Source organism: Triticum urartu, chromosome 7 (genome assembly GCF_003073215.2).
Source record: "Triticum urartu cultivar G1812 chromosome 7, Tu2.1, whole genome shotgun sequence".
In the NCBI taxonomy this organism is placed as follows: Eukaryota; Viridiplantae; Streptophyta; class Magnoliopsida; order Poales; family Poaceae; genus Triticum; species Triticum urartu.
Genome location: NC_053028.1, coordinates 716,806,976 through 716,824,035, shown reverse-complemented (window position 1 = coordinate 716,824,035; position 17,060 = coordinate 716,806,976). Strand labels below are relative to the sequence as shown.

The 17,060-nt window shown below is 42.1% G+C and overlaps 1 pseudogene; it reads left to right on the top strand.

The window, feature by feature from the left end:
- The first annotated feature begins 560 nt into the window (after positions 1-560).
- On the top strand, positions 561-16,784 carry LOC125519644 (annotated as a pseudogene).
- Positions 16,785-17,060: the final 276 nt, after the last annotated feature.

Here is a 17,060-nt window from a genome sequence, read left to right as displayed (position 1 = left end):
GGATCGGCATCCTGACAGCTAGGCCATGTTATGTATTTGGTTAGTTAATTAGGTCCATCGCGGAAAATAATATGCGGATCAGAGCTACCTTTCGACAGACAAGCCCGACAAACACGCCGTGCCTGCAACGAACCTACATAATTAGAGGCGTAGAGCTAGTTGACCTGAACGAATCATGCCAATCATTAAAAAGATTAAGCAAAAAATTAATCCGTAACATGACAGCTATAGCCCACGTTATGGAATCAATGAAGAGATGTGGTGGGGTCATGTCAATATGTTATAGTACAACGGAAGCTTCCCTTTTGCTAAACATCATTTAGCTAGTTCCCATTTAATTCATACACAATGGAAGCCTCATTTGATCTTTGCCAGGGCCGAGTGGCTCTCTAGAGCTGAATGAGCAGGACATCCGTCCGTTTCAAAGGTTGGTCAGGTAGTTCATGTTTAATTTTTCTCTTCTAATTACACCTAGCTGAGCTTCTTGCTCGTTTTCCATGTCTCTCATCTAGTTAACTTTCACCTTACCTTTATTATCACAGCAAAAGCCATCAAGTGCAATGGCAATGGTGCTGGATGCATTTGCTTCCTACTTGGCAGACTTGCTCATGCAGGTGGATGCAGAACAGCTGGGAATGCTGATCGGTGCTTCTGACGAGATCGACAAGATGGGGAACAAGCTTCACGACCTTAAGAACTTCCTCGCAGACGTCGATAGGAGGAGCATTAGCGACAAGAGCATGCAAGTGTGGGTGGGGCAGCTGAAGCGTGCCATGTATGAAGTTGCTGACATCCTCGACCTTTGTCATCTCAACATCATGGAGAGTGGAACATCACATGTAAACATAGGGTGTTTTGACCCCCTTCTATTCTGCATGCAAAATTTTAGAGGGTGTTTCAATCCACATGCAGAATCCCTCCCATGCTCATGACATCAGCACCCGCATCAAGGCGCTCAACCAGAGGCTTGACACCATCAAGGAGAAGAGTGTTGCCTTTGGCTTCATCAATCTTGGGTCCAATGAGTATCATAGCAGTCATATGCACTTCTCTCATCGTGGTAATCCTAGCTGGGAGATGTCGGGGGATCCCGACCGGTTCGGTGTGGTTGGAGAGAAGATCGAAGAAGACACAAAATCACTAGTGGCTCAGATCATGCAGGCAGGAAACAATGCCAACAACAACATCATGGTGCTTGCCATCGTAGGTGTCGGCGGGGTTGGCAAGACCACCCTTGCTGAGAAGGTCTTCAATGATAAGGCCATCCAAGGTGACTTCAGCAAACATATATGGTTGAGCATTGACAAAAACTTTCACTACAAGAAATATGTCAACTTGTGACCATCACTATTGGTCACTGAATGGTCACAAATTTCCATTTATGACCTTTTTGTGACCAAAAACATAAGGTCAAAAGCTGGCCATCGTAAACTGACTATAGCGACCTTTCTTCTGGAATGGTCGTAGACGTTTATGACCAAAATATGTCTACTGTGGCGTTTTGGTCACTAGCAACCTCCCCAGGCCACGTAGGCATCCAGCGTGGCAAGCTGATGTGGTACAAGATTCAGCCCGGTCCAATTCGGTTTTCTACATGGGCCTAGCCCAACAATTCAGCCTATTTGTGTTTTTTTTGTCTGTCAATTTTTGGTTGGGTTCATGGGCCAAGCCCAATATTGCAGCCTTTTTATTGTTGGGTTGTGGCCTTCTTACCATCAATTGATTTTTTATTTTTCAATCATTTTATTTTAGAGCTGGTCCCACTAGTCAAATGGGCACCACACGTCAAAAATTTCAAAATATCTCAAATTATATTCATAAGTGGGACATAAATTGGTCCTGCTGGTCATGTTTCCATTTCACATCTTTTTAACATACATAATCACTTTCAAATAGGACGGGATAAATATAATTCATCAAATAACACTACATTAGTCTTTTACAATCTATTACAATATTACAATTTACAGTCTACTACAGAACCAAAAAACTCTTCGCTAAGTAGGGCTTCACTCATTCGCACTTGGCTTCATGGCTTCACACTCCAAAAAAATTAGGCCCGAAGCTCCTGTAAAAGAGTGAACAACTTCAATATTAGTGTACTAGTGCTGAGGCCAGAACCAACAACTTTGATATTACAATAGAAAGAAGTCTCAGGTTTATCAAGCACAACAAAACAGCAGTGTGACTAAAAACAAGAGAGGTCTCAGGTTTAGACTGAAAAGGAAGAGTTAGATATGCATGATGTCCCAGGTTTAAAGAAAAGATCAAGAGCACAATTTTAACAAGAGATATATAGTCAGTCCAATTGAACAAAGGCTGGACTGTAGCATTATGAGTATTTAAGCGGAGATGTAGCAGACAATCAAATGAATATATTGTGGAGACCATGAATAAAATTAGGCAATCATCGATGGAGAGCGTCTAATGCTCCTAATTAAACAAACGGATATGGTTAGCCAACCAAGAAGGAAACACTAACCAAACAGTGGCAATTTGAGGTGGTGAGCTAGATGAGGTACAAACTGAGATGACATTCAATCATCCGGTAGCAAAACAAGCTTACTAGCTAGCTAGTACACTAGAATGTGACCATCCAACATGCAAACATGCATCATGCAGGAACATATATGAACATTTTCTGTAAGGGGGACATCAAGACCTTGTTTTGGAAGGACTAAAGAGCACTTGAACGAGTTTTGGTCGTCAGGTGCTTCTTCACCATCAGGCTCATTTGTTGCTGCTGCTCATCCTCCTACTCCATCTACATGGACAAGAGCAAGTTAGTTGTTTGCATGGCATTCACTTAATAAAACTGCATATATATTCATCTACATTACTTCTTCAGTATAGTATAGTACATAGCATGGATGGGTTTGAGTTCAAATGTTTGCTTGCACGTTTATTACCCATATACTTAGGCACATGGAAAATCAACTACAAGCGGGAACACGATGAGTCAAAACAAGCTAGTAAGACACTAGCAGTAGAGCAACCATAATGTGAAGCAAACAGAGGAATCACAAGGTAATTCTACTAATTTCATTGAAAGAATAGTGGCAATTTTAGGCAGTGTGCTAGATGAGGTACAAACTGAATACTAGTACGGATTAAAGCAGGTTGAATGTTGAGCGGCACATATAATATGATGGTAAGAAAATGATGGCATCAAACAGATTGACAACAAGAATTTCTCAGCTTGGGCATGGAGAGCTCTGTATAATTGACAGATCCTCAAAGCAATTTTCATTACGTCAGGATTACATCAGTTACAGCTTACAGCTTACAGGTTACAGTACTAACATGTCCTGGGCGTCAACACATCCATTCTCAACACAGAGAAACACTTGAGCATTGGGATTAGTTTGTTCATGTGGGTTGCGATTGGTGCGGCAGTGCCGGTTGAACCCCCGGGTTCAGACCATTTTAGTTTGTACGGCATCAAACCAAACCACCCCAGTCCAGTTCGATTTTCTGTTCAACATAGACCAATCCAGTCCGTTCCTATTAAGCACCCATTTGAACCCATACGTACCAAACTAGCCCAAAGCAACAACAGAACCAAATAAACCAAACTAACCCGCCTGATTCCCATGTTGAATGGACAGCAAGCAAGCACGCACTCTATTTTGATAGTACAAAGCTGTGCAAGCAAGCACACACTATAACATGGACAACAAGTTCAGAGATTCAGTGTATAAGCGGAAACCGGGAAGCAATGATTCTCCAAGAACTCACCCACGAGGCCAGGATCGGCACTGGAAACAGGGACAACCAGTGCTGGAGGAGATGAGGGCGTCGGCTGTCACCTGTCAGGACTGGAGGCGGGAGCAGTGGTGTCTGTGCTCTAATGGCAAGGGACTGGAGACGGGAGCAGCGGTGCCCTAGTCTGAGTCAGAGAAGATGATGCCGACGTCCGTGATCCAACCCAGTGCTCCCGGCCGCCTCCCGCAGGAGGAGGCCACCCCGCCCGCCCGCCCGCCCGAAGGAGGTGAACTCCGGCGCATGCTCCCGCCCCTCACCATAGCCGGAGACCAGGAACACGGTGAACGCATATGTACAAAAAGGAGCATGAGACGAGGTGAGGTGAGGAGATGCTGCACGAAGAAGGAGGGGAGGGGCTTACCGGTGCTAGATCCGGCCACCTCTGGCCTCGCCTTCGTCGCATGTGGCAGATCCCGACGAAGTTAAAGTGGTGGCCGGAACCCTAGCCACGGGTGATGTTGCGGGCTTGCACTAGAGGGTGCGAGACACGGATCTGACGGGAGGGGGGAAGAGCTCCGTGAGGGGAGCCCGGGGTGTGCTGCGCGCCGGCGAGAGCCGCCTCAACTCGCCGGAATCGAGTGGAGCAGAGGAGTTGCGGGAGGGAGAGAGAGAGGGCTCGCGGGGGAGAAGGGCTCGCGGTGAGGGAAGGGGATGGGAGATAGGAGGAGGGCATGGGGAAGGCCATGGACGGTGGGGAGCTCGGCCGGAGGAAGGTGGAGGCGGCGATCTAGAAAGGAGGAGGTGGCGGCTGCGATCTGGAAGGGAGGAGGAGTGGTGTGCGGGCGAGAGAGGGGCTAGGGCGGATCTGGAAGGGGAGAGGAGGAGTGGTGTGCGGGGGAGAGAGGGGCTAGGGCGGATCTGGAAGGGGAGAGGAGGAGAAGAGAGCGAGGGAAAGAAAGGAGGCGGAGGGTGGATGTAAAATTACAACAGGGCAGAGCTAGGGTTTCGGGGATGGTGTGGAAGGACAGATGACTGCCGTTGGATCCACGATCATCCGACGGTGTTCGATGCATGATCCGCGTGATGTGTCCACGGACCAATCAGAATACAGTACGACGTTATGACCATCTAAATTGGTAAAAAAATTCATTTTCTATTTTTTGAGTGCGTAAATTGAGTTTTTTTTAAATGACCTACCATATATTTGTTGCAAAATGGGACCAGATCATTTTTATAATATATTAGGCCATATTTAATGTTCAATTGACAAAATGATTGGTTGTCAAAAGTTTTCATTTTCTTTGGACGAAAAAACCATTTTTCATTTTCCGAGTGCCCGAAAGGAGGTTTTTTTGTGAAGGAACTACCAAATAATTGTTGCAAAATTGGACCAAATCAATTTTCTAAAATACTAGGACATATTTAATGCACAATTGACAAAATGGTTGGCTGTAAAAAGTTTTGATCCACCTCTCGTGAAAAAGACAAATTTCCGCCGATTCAGCTGGAAGCGGGTCAAATTTGAACTACAGCTGCCTCATAGTTCGCTATTTATTTTTTACAAAAATCATTTCTAGGTACATAAGTATCTATTTAATCAGAGAAACACCAAAAGTTTTCCAAGACTCAACCACTAGCTAGGAACGGTCAAGCCCGCCGTTTTGACCGCATTTTGAAACGGGCATAAAAAATTAAAAAAAAATCAAAAAATTGGGAAACCTTCGTATTGTGTCATTATATGTGGCCAAGTTCCCAAGAAAAATAACCAACTTGTAATACGGCAATTATTTTAAAAAAGTGTTCTCAGAAATGAGCTACCATGTGTGAAGATTCATGGCTTTCAAGCCAAATGATCAATCTTATGGCCACATTCGTGGCATAGTTTGTTCAAATGATCTCATATTGTGCACAAGGGTGCATATTGGAATGGCAAACAATGTTGCCTAAGGAAGTTTCCATTTTCTTTGGACGAAAAAACCATTTTTCATTTTCCGAGTGCCCGAAAGGAGGTTTTTTTGTGAACGAACTACCAAATAATTGTTGCAAAATTGGACCAAATCAATTTTCTAAAATACTAGGACATATTTAATGCACAATTGACAAAATGGTTGGGTGTAAAAAGTTTTGATCCACCTCTCGTGAAAAAGACAAATTTCCACCGATTCAGGTGGAAGCGGGTCAAATTTGAACTGCAGCTGCCTCATAGTTCGCTATTTATTTTTTACAAAAATCATTTCTAGGTACATAAGTATCTATTTAATCAGAGAAACACCAAAAGTTTTCCAAGACTCAACCACCAGCTAGGAACGGTCAAGCCCGCCGTTTTGACCGCATTTTAAAACGGGCATAAAAAATTCAAAAAAAATCAAAAAATTGGGAAACCTTCGCATTGTGTCATTATATGTGGCCAAGTTCCCAAGAAAAATAACCAACTTGTAATACGGCAATTATTTTAAAAAAATGTTCTCAGAAATGAGCTATCATCTGTGAAGATTCATGGCTTTCAAGCCAAATGATCAATCTTATGGCCACATTCGTGGCATAGTTTGTTCAAATGATCTCATATTGTGCACAAGGGTGCATATTGGAATAGCAAACAATGTTGCCTAAGGAAGTTTTCATTTTCTTTGGACGAAAAAACCATTTTTCATTTTCCGAGTGCCCGAAAGGAGGTTTTTTTGTGAAGGAACTACCAAATAATTGTTGCAAAATTGGACCAAATCGATTTTCTAAAATACTAGGACATATTTAATGCACAATTGACAAAATGGTTGGGTATAAAAAGTTCTGATCCACCTCTCGTGAAAAAGACAAATTTCCGTCGATTCAGTTGGAAGCGGGTCAAATTTGAACTACAGCTGCCTCATAGTTCGCTATTTATTTTTTACAAAAATCATTTCTAGGTGCATAAGTATCTATTTAATCAGAGAAACACCAAAATTTTTCCAAGATTCAACCACTAGCTAGGAACGGTCAAGCCCGCCGTTTTGACCGCATTTTGAAACGGGCATAAAAAATTCAAAAAAAATCAAAAAATTGGGAAACCTTCGCATTGTGTCATTATATGTGGCCAAGTTCCCAAGAAAGATAACAAACTTGTAATACGGCAATTATTTTAAAAAGGTGTTCTCAAAAATGAGCAATCATCTCTGAAAATTCACGGCTTTCAAGCCAAATGATCAATCTTATGGCCACATTCGTGGCATAGTTTTTTCAAATGATCTAATATTGTGCACAAGGGTGCATATTGGAATGGCAAACAATGTTGCCTAAGGAAGTTTTCATTTTCTTTGGACGAAAAAACCATTTTTCATTTTCCGAGTGCCCGAAAGGAGGTTTTTTTGTGAAGGAACTACCAAATAATTGTTGCAAAATTGGACCAAATCAATTTTCTAAAATACTAGGACATATTTAATGCACAATTGACAAAATGGTTGGCTGTAAAAAGTTTTGATCCACCTCTCGTGAAAAAGACAAATTTCCGCCGATTCAGTTGGAAGCGGGTCAAATTTAAACTGCAGCTGCCTCATAGTTCGCTATTTATTTTTTACAAAAATCATTTCTAGGTACATAAGTATCTATTTAATCCGAGAAACACCAAAAGTTTTCCAAGACTCAACCACTAGCTAGGAACGGTCAAGCCCGCCGTTTTGACCGCATTTTGAAACGGGCATAAAAAACTCAAAAAAATCAGAAAATTGGGAAACCTTCGCATTGTGTCATTATATGTGGCCAAGTTCCCAAGAAAAATAACAAACTTGTAATACGGCAATTATTTTAAAAAAGTGTTCTCAGAAATGAGCTATCATCGGTGAAGATTCATGGCTTTCAAGCCAAATGATCAATCTTATGGCCACATTCGTGGCATAGTTTGTTCAAATGATCTCATATTGTGCGCAAGGGTGCATATTGGAATGGCAAACAATGTTTCCTAAGGAAGTTTACATTTTCTTTGGACGAAAAAACCATTTTTCATTTTCCGAGTGCCCGAAAGGAGGTTTTTTTGTGAAGGAACTACCAAATAATTGTTGCAAAATTGGACAAAATCGATTTTCTAAAATACTAGGACATATTTAATGCACAATTGACAAAATGGTTGGGTGTAAAAAGTTTTGATCCACCTCTCGTGAAAAAGACAAATTTCCGCCGATTCAGTTGGAAGCGGGTCAAATTTGAACTGCAGTTGCCTCATAGTTCGCTATTTATTTTTTACAAAAATCATTTCTAGGTACATAAGTATCTATTTAATTCGAGAAACACCAAAAGTTTTCCAAGACTCAACCACTAGCTAGGAACTGTCAATCCCGCCATTTTGACCGGATTTTGAAACGGGCATAAAAAATTCAAAAAAATCAAAAATTGGGAAACCTTCGCATTGTGTCATTATATGTGGCCAAGTTCCCAAGAAAAATAACAAACTTGTAATATGGCAGTTATTTTAAAAAAGTGTTCTCAGAAATGAGCTATCATCGGTGAAGATTCATGGCTTTCAAGCCAAATGATCAATCTTATGGCCACATTCGTGGCATAGTTTGTTCAGATGATCTCATATTGTGCGCAAGGGTGCATATAGGAATGGCAAACAATGTTGCCTAAGGAAGTTTTCATTTTCTTTGGACGAAAAAACCATTTTTCATTCTCCGAGTGCCCGAAAGGAGGTTTTTTTGTGAACGAACTACCAAATAATTGTTGCAAAATTGGACAAAATCGATTTTCTAAAATACTAGGACATATTTAATGCACAATTGACAAAATGGTTGGGTGTAAAAAGTTTTGATCCACCTCTCGTGAAAAAGACAAATTTCCGCCGATTCAGTTGGAAGCGGGTCAAATTTGAACTGCAGCTGCCTCATAGTTCGCTATTTATTTTTTACAAAAATCATTTCTAGGTACATAAGTATCTATTTAATCAGAAATACATGGTTTGATGGAGAGACATCGAGGTTTGGACGGTGGCCGAGGGCCCCAACTCTAGAGCGCGTAAGCTCGCATGCCCGCCGCGTGGTCACCGCGTGACCGTGGCGTTGCCATGTGTTCTGGGCGGCCTAGGCATGTCTAGTGGGTTGGGCACTCCCCAGGTTGGTGCTAGGAAGAAAATTACAACATAAGATTCTCACGAGAAGACCGATCGATGCTCAAACATGAATTAGAAGCCAAGTGTTTGATTAGCGGTATGGGAAATGCACATGGCCAATGGGCGTGAGTTTTGGCTGAGGATGATCATTTACTAAGGAGAATGTCTTCACAAATTTTTAGCTCAAAAGGAGGATCCTAGGTGGTACTTGCTTTGCAAAGTACCACGTTGGACAAAAATATGAATGTTGAAGCTGGGCTCAAAATAATTAATGGATTGAGCTGAAATTTTGTGGAGGATGGTTATTTGGGCATAGGAAAGCATTGTAGAAAATTGATACCATTTGGACATGCCAAAGTAGTACTTCCTTCACAATGCTCTTCTATGGACAGAAACTTGGGAAAACTAGTGAGAGAGATTGGATGAATGAAATGAGCTCAAAATTGGGGTAGGTAAGTTACTTAGGTATGGTCATGCGCTGGTCAATTTTCAGATCATTTGGGTAAGCTTAGCTAGTACTTACTTCACAAAGCTTCTCTCGAGGTAGAAATTTGGAAATTTCCCGAGAAAGATTTACTAGGAAAATTGAGCTGAATATTATCATGTGGCAATGATTTGGGTATGGAAGAGTGCCCGAAAAGTTTGAGGGTAATAGGAGGGGTCTATATAACACTTGCTTTGCAATGTGCCAATTTGGCCATAAAATATAAATTGAACCTGGGCTCACATAGATGATTTGACTGAGCTGCAATTTGGAGGAGGGTGATAATTTGGGCATATGAAGAAACTGTATAAATTTCATGTCATTTAGAGATATAAAAAAGTTACTTCCTTCACAATGCTTCTAGGTGGACAAAAACTTTGGAAATTTGCCGAGGAAGATTTGCTAGGCAAATGGAGCTGAATTTTGTCATGCGGTAATGATTTGGATAGGAAAGAGTGCCCAAAAATTCGTAGGGCAATTAAGAATATATAAATAGCACTTCCTTCATAAAGTGTTGTTATGAACATAATAGGAAAATGAATATTGTTGAATTAGTTTTGAACTAGGCAAGGAAGGATTTTTACATATTTGATGAAGATATGACCCAAAGAATTTATGAGATTTTTTTGGGAATTTTGGGAATGATAGAAATATAGGTTGCTTCACAACCTAGGGCAAAAACTGCCACATGGACATGACACATAGGCAAAACTGATGAGATGGCGCCTAGTCATCGCAACCCACCACAATCTACAAGGCTATGACCATCTATATTGGTCATTAACAACTAGAAATAAGGCAGCGGACTAGCACTGTTTACTTTGTGACCATTTCGTGTAAGGAAATTACGACCTTTCTGACCAAAATGGTCGCAATGGTTTAGGGTTTGAAGCCCCCTGAACATCTTTTGACCAATTGGTCTAAAATGGTCATAAATTTATGACCAATTCTTTGAGGGTCACTGACAGAAGGTCATAAGTTGACATATTTCTTGTAGTGTTTAGTGAGGCTGAGCTCTTGAGAAGAGCGGATATTGAAGCCGGAGGAGACCACTGGCAGGCTGGAAATACGAAGACCACGCTTCATCAAACCCTCAAGGATGCCTTGATTGGCCACAAGACCTTACTAGTAATGGATGATGTGTGGGACCATGAAGCATGGGAGGGTGTGCTCAAAGTTCCCTTCAATGCTGCTGCTTCAGGCAGCCGAGTCCTAATCACCACCAGAGATGAAGGTGTTGCGCTGGGGATGATAGCCACATGGCCGTACCACCATGTCAACACATTAGCGCCTGATGAGGCTTGGTTATTGCTCAAGAAGCAGGTTAGTACATATCAATGGCTTCTATGCACTAATACCTGCTGGAGTGCAAGCCATGTTAATAATTTTATAGGTCTGATATTAATCTTGCTATTTTGCAAATAAATAAGTAAATAATAATGTCATCAAAGCATGGTGCTAAACAAAGAAATATATCATAATACCAACTGGATTTTCCATACTTTGTTGCCTACATGACACATTCAAAACACTAGGATTTTATTTTACCGAACTTTAGTAATTTGTAAAAAATCCGCATAATTAATAGATATGTTGTCTTTTACCATTGAAGAATTGTGGGGTGTATATACATGTAGTGATTAGATTGTTGCTAATTTTTAATTGTTTTGTCAAACCCAAGATGAAGATCTGAGTGATCAGCTGCTCTTCCACTACCTTAGTATATAACAGAAACAAAATATTATTTAAGACAAGAAACCAATAGTTTTTGTGAAACCTACCAATACAAGAAAAATCATAAAAAAATAACCAGACTAAAAGTTGCAGTGGTTTTCCGTAAAAATTGCACTCAGATTTTTGGCTGCGGTGTTTGTCTAGTATTATGATTTTTGCAATTTTTGCTATATTTGGAGTATAGTTTTATGTAACAATGATGAGAGAGTAGTGCAAAAGTATATTTTTCTGACAATGCATTCCATTTTATAAAGGAAAGGAAAGAATTTCTTCATATATAGTGTGTACGTCATATGTGGAAGTCATTGCATAAACCTTTGGAGCATAGGAGCATGATAAGTAAATCCATCCATTGATTCATAGCATTTCCCTTTTGACAAGCACTTTCTGTACTTTGAATATTTAGATAGTCAAACCTACCTTGTGAAGGAAATATGCCCTAGAGGAAATAATAAAGTTATTATTTATTTCCTTATATCATGATAAATGTTTATTATTCATGCTAGAATTGTATTAACCGGAAACATAATACATGTGTGAATACATAGACAAACAGAGTGTCACTAGTATGCCTCTACTTGACTAGCTCGTTAATCAAAGATGGTTATGTTTCCTAACCATGAACAAAGAGTTTTTATTTGATTAACGAGGTCACATCATTAGTTGAATGATCTGATTGACATGACCCATTCCATTAGCTTAGCACCCGATCGTTTAGTATGTTGCTATTGCTTTCTTCATGACTTATACATGTTCCTATGACTATGAGATTATGCAACTCCCGTTTGCCGGAGGAACACTTTGTGTGCTACCAAACGTCACAACGTAAATGGGTGATTATAAAGGAGCTCTACAGGTGTCTCCAATGGTAGATGTTGGGTTGGCGTATTTCGAGAATAGGATTTGTCACTCCGATTGTCGGAGAGGTATCTCTGGGCCCTCTCGGTAATGCACATCACATAAGCCTTGCAAGCATTGCAACTAATGAGTTAGTTGCGGGATGATGTATTACGGAACGAGTAAAGAGACTTGCCAGTAACGAGATTGAACTAGGTATTGGATACCGACGATCGAATCTCAGGCAAGTAACATACCGATGACAAAGGGAACAACGTATGTTGTTATGCGGTCTGACCGATAAAGATCTTCGTAGAATATGTAGGAGCCAATATGGGCATCCAGGTCCCGCTATTGGTTATTGACCGGAGATGTGTCTCAGTCATGTCTGCATTGTTCTCGAACCGTAGGGTCCGCACGCTTAACGCTACGATGACAGTTATTATAAGTTTATGCATTTTGATGTACCGAAGTTAGTTCGGAGTCTCGGATGTGATCACAGACATGAAGAGGAGTCTCGAAATGGTCGAGACATAAAGATTGATATATTGGAAGCCTATGTTTGGATATCGGAAGTGTTCCGGGTGAAATCGGGATTTTACCGGAGTACCGGGAGGTTACCGGCACCCCCCGGGAGCCATATGGGCCTTAGTGGGCTTTAGTGGAAAAGAGAAGGGGCAGCCCTAGATGGGCCGCGCGCCTGCCCCCTCCCCTAGTCCTATTAGGACAAGGAGAGGTGGCCGGCCCCCTCTCTCTCTTCCCCCTCGGGGAATCCTATTCCAACTAGGATTGGGGGGGGGGAGTCCTACTCCCGGTAGGAGTAGGACTCCTCCTGCGCCCTCCTCCTGGCCGGCCGCCCCCTCCCCCTTGGCTCCTTTATATACGGGGGCAGGGGGGCACCTCTAGACACACAAGTTGATCCTTGAGATCGTTCCTTAGCCGTGTGCGGTGCCCCCTGCCACCATATTCCACCTCGATCATATCGTTGTAGTGCTTAGGCGAAGCCCTGCGTCGGTAGAACATCATCATCGTCACCACGCCGTTGTGCTGACGGAACTCATCCCCGAAGCTTTGCTGGATCGGAGCCCGGGGAGCGTCATCGAGCTGTACGTGTGCTAAGAACTCGGAGGTGCCGGAGTAACGGTGCTTGGATTGGTCGGATCGGGAAGACGTACGACTACTTCCTCTACGTTGCGTCAACGCTTCCGCAGTCGGTCTGCGTGGGTACGTAGACAACACTCTCCCCTCTCGTTGCTATGCATCACCATGATCTTGCGTGTGCATAGGAATTTTTTTGAAATTACTACGTTCCCCAACACCTTGATGAATAGATGACTACATCCAATAGTACTCTTGTCTATTAAGAGGTATATTTGAGCGCCTTAGAGGAGCTTGGTACGTAGTCAATTAACTGTATCGGTTTGTTCAATAATATGTTTCCAGGTACTTTCAAGTGATATGGATGAAAACCACACCAATACGCTGAAGGATATCGGACTGAAAATTATACAAAAATTTGGTGGTTTACCACTAGCCATTAAATTAATGGGAGGACTCTTGCGTCAAAGAGAGGGGTTGCGCTGTTACTGGGAGAAGGTTTTGGATGATACTAAATGGTCAATAGCTGAAATGCCTCGAGATCTCAGTTATGCAGTATGCTTGAGCTATGAAGACATGCCTTCTTATCCGAGGCAGTGCTTTCTATACTACTCTCTTCTTCCTAAGTGTAAAAAATTTCATGTGGGTGAAGTAGTTGCCATGTGGATTAGTGAAGGATTTATTCATGGCAGCTTGAATGATTTAGAAGAATATGGAAGATATTACTACAATCAGCTGATATCTAGGAACCTAATAGAGCCAGATAAATCTTATTTTGATCAATCTTATTGTAGCATGCATGATGTTGTTTGCTCATTTGCTCAGTATGTGATGAAAGATGAAGCACTTATAGTTCACAATGAAGACATCAATATTCTTGCTAAACTCAATTCACAGAAGTTTCTTTGGTTGTCTATAGAAACCAACATGCTCCAATCAGGTGAAATTTATTGGCAATCTATGCACAAGCAGCATGTGAGAACATTAATCTCAAATATCCACATCAAGATGAAGCATGGTGATTCATTGGCTAACTTTTCTTGTCTGCGGGTTCTACATATTGAATCTACAGATGTGGCCACATTGGTTGAAACGTTGCATCAACTCAAGAACCTGAGGTATCTGGCACTGATAAATACTGATATATCTGTACTTCCAGGGAACATTGGCAATATGAAATTATTGCAGTTCCTCAACCTTTATGGATGCAGACAATTAGTGAATCTATCTGATAGCATTGTGAACCTTGGCCAGCTGAGGTTACTTAGTATTCCAAGCATAAGGATGATACCTAGAGGCTTCTGCGGTCTGACAAGTATGAGGAGACTACATGGCTTTCGAGCCCACATGGACGGTGATTGGTGCAGTTTGGACGAGTTGGGCCCTCTTTCCCAACTCAAACTTCTTAAAGTAATTCAATTGGAGAGTGTATCTTCTGCTTCGTTTGCTGCTAAAGCTAGGCTTGGTGAAAAAATACATCTCATCGACCTATTCTTGCACTGCACCAGCAAATTGGGAGATTATTGGTTTGGTAAAGAGTATGAAGGCATCTCTCAAGCAGAGCAGCAACGAATTGAGGAGGTGTTTGATGAGCTCTGCCCTCCTCCTAGTGTAGAAAATCTTCATATCGAAGGGTATTTTGGCCGTCAACTCCCGAGCTGGATGATGTCGACATTGACAGTGCCCCTCCACAACTTGAAGACACTATATTTTTCTGACCTGGCTTGTTGCACCCAACTTCCCAATGGGTTGTGTCAGCTCCCCTATCTGCATTTGCTTCAGGTCTGCAATGCTCCATGCATCAGGCGTGTTGAGAGTGGATTCTTGCAGGCAGCGGCAACACCATTTCCAAGGTTAAAAAATTTGTCCTTAATAGGATTGGTGGAATGGGAGGAGTGGGAGTGGGAGGATCAAGTGGAAGTTATGCCCCATTTGGATGAGCTCTTTCTCTGTAATTGCAGACGGAGGCGTGTTCCTCTTGGGCTTGCCTCCAATGCAAGGGCTCTGAAGAAATTAATCATACAAGATATCCAACACCTGTGCTATCTTGAGAACTTTCCTCTTATTGTTGATCTTACATTGCTTGGAAGCCCCGACTTGGAGAGGATCACCAATTTCCCAAATCTGCAGAAGCTTACCATCACCGATTGCCCAAAGTTGAATGTGCTGGAGAGTGTCCCTGCGCTCAATATGTTGGTCCTTGAAGATTACACCATGGAAGAACTCCCAGAATACATGCGAGATATAAAGCCAAGACATTTTCAATTATTCTGCAGGTTATGGCTGCTCTGTTCAGTAGCCACAGGCCAATCTAGTATCGAGTGGGACAAATTCAGCCACGTGGAGCATGTCAAGGCATATGCGTATGATGGTATGAACAAAAGGAAGTGGTATGTGATGTACACAAGAAGTGACAACTTCAAGATTGATTCGAATATTAGCCGCTCTTCCATATTTAAAGGTACAGAAAATTAAAAATTACTCTTTGCCTTAATTTGTTGGGCACTCTAACTCTGTCATTTTATAAGTTTGTTTCATTTCGTCTCCTATATATATGCTGCATGAAGACTGCATATATTCCATACTTTTTTGTTTCACATGATTAAGGCATCTCGGAGGACATGTAGACATGGTTGTACTAGACATGCAAATTAAGTCTTAGCCACAACCGTGAGCATTGTTTAAGGCCACTCTCTGATTTCGTTGCACCCCCTCATGTTGCTAAGGATTTGTTTTTCTACTTGTTCTGTAGATCAATTACCTCAAGTTAAACAAATCAAGAGTAATATGTTATGCATAACTTTCCTTGCCATGCAGAAATTTATCGTCTTGTATGGTATTCACACAAGGAATTGAGTCTTTGTACAAAATGAGAAGAAGTACCTTTAGTTACATCTGCAGCTTGGTGAAGGTGCCCCTTTCCGAAGATGTGATGGTAAAACGTCACACCTTAATTGATGAGAGAGTGTTGTCTTTCCATGATGCAGTAGCCATTGCTCTGAGAATGTTGAACTCAGGTGAGACCCCAGAGATTATAGGATCATCATTTGGTGTGGATGGGTCAATGGTTTCGCTGTTAACTCAGAAGTTTGTTAAGGCTGTGGAAGGGCGAGCAATGCACCACATCAGTTTGCCAGGCTCCGCTCAAGTGGATAAGATCGAGCGCAAGTTTGACAAGATCCATGGCCTCCCAAACTACTGCGGTGTTGTACATACAACTCACATCAAATTTGGATCACAAAAACATGAGAATGAGGAAAATGATGGCATGCTAATGCATGCCGTGGTTGATGCGGATATGAGGTTCACGGGCATTTCATTGTGGCCGCAAGGTACCATGAACCAATCAAGATTTTTTCATGACGCTTATGTCGTCGAGTCCTGCGTGGAGGGTGTTCGGCTGAATGGTAGAAAGCTGAATGTATCATCAGGTGCGGGATCGGAAGTTAGTGAATACATAATTGGTGATGTAGGATACCCTCATTGCCCCGGGCTCCCCACACCTTACCGGTTGGATAATGGCCTCTCATTCTCAGACGCCAAAGTTGAGTTCAACAGGAGACATTCTGCAGCTACAGCTGTTGATCTGAGGCCGCTAACAAGGCTAAAAGAAACGTGGAAGTGCCTGGAGGGAGAATGGTGGCAACCAAATAATCAACTTGAGATGTACTGGACAGTGAGCACATGCTGCATGTTGCATAACATATTGATAGACATGGAGGAGGAGGGTGTAGGCGTGCGCCGAGTGATCGGGAGGATAATTACATTGAGCAAGTGCTGCAAGTAGAAGATGAGGACGCCATCGGGGTGAGGGATGCACTGCTCCAACGCCTGATCGAATCTGGAGGTTAAACAGCAATACTCAGACAATGTTGTATTTCTTCATTTCGTTTTTGTTCCATCCTATCCTATTTGTTCCATCTTATTAATTTCGTCTGTTTGGGCGTTAGTCCACACAATGGCTACAGAGGAAGAACAAGAAGCAGCAACAGTTGCACCCGGTTCAGGAGATGAAAACAAGGAACAAGAAGAACACCACCGACAAAAAGCTGGCCAAGAAAAAGAGAAAGTGCATGATAGCTAGCTGCGGACATCGGATCAGGCCGTTTTCTCCACCTAATTAATCTG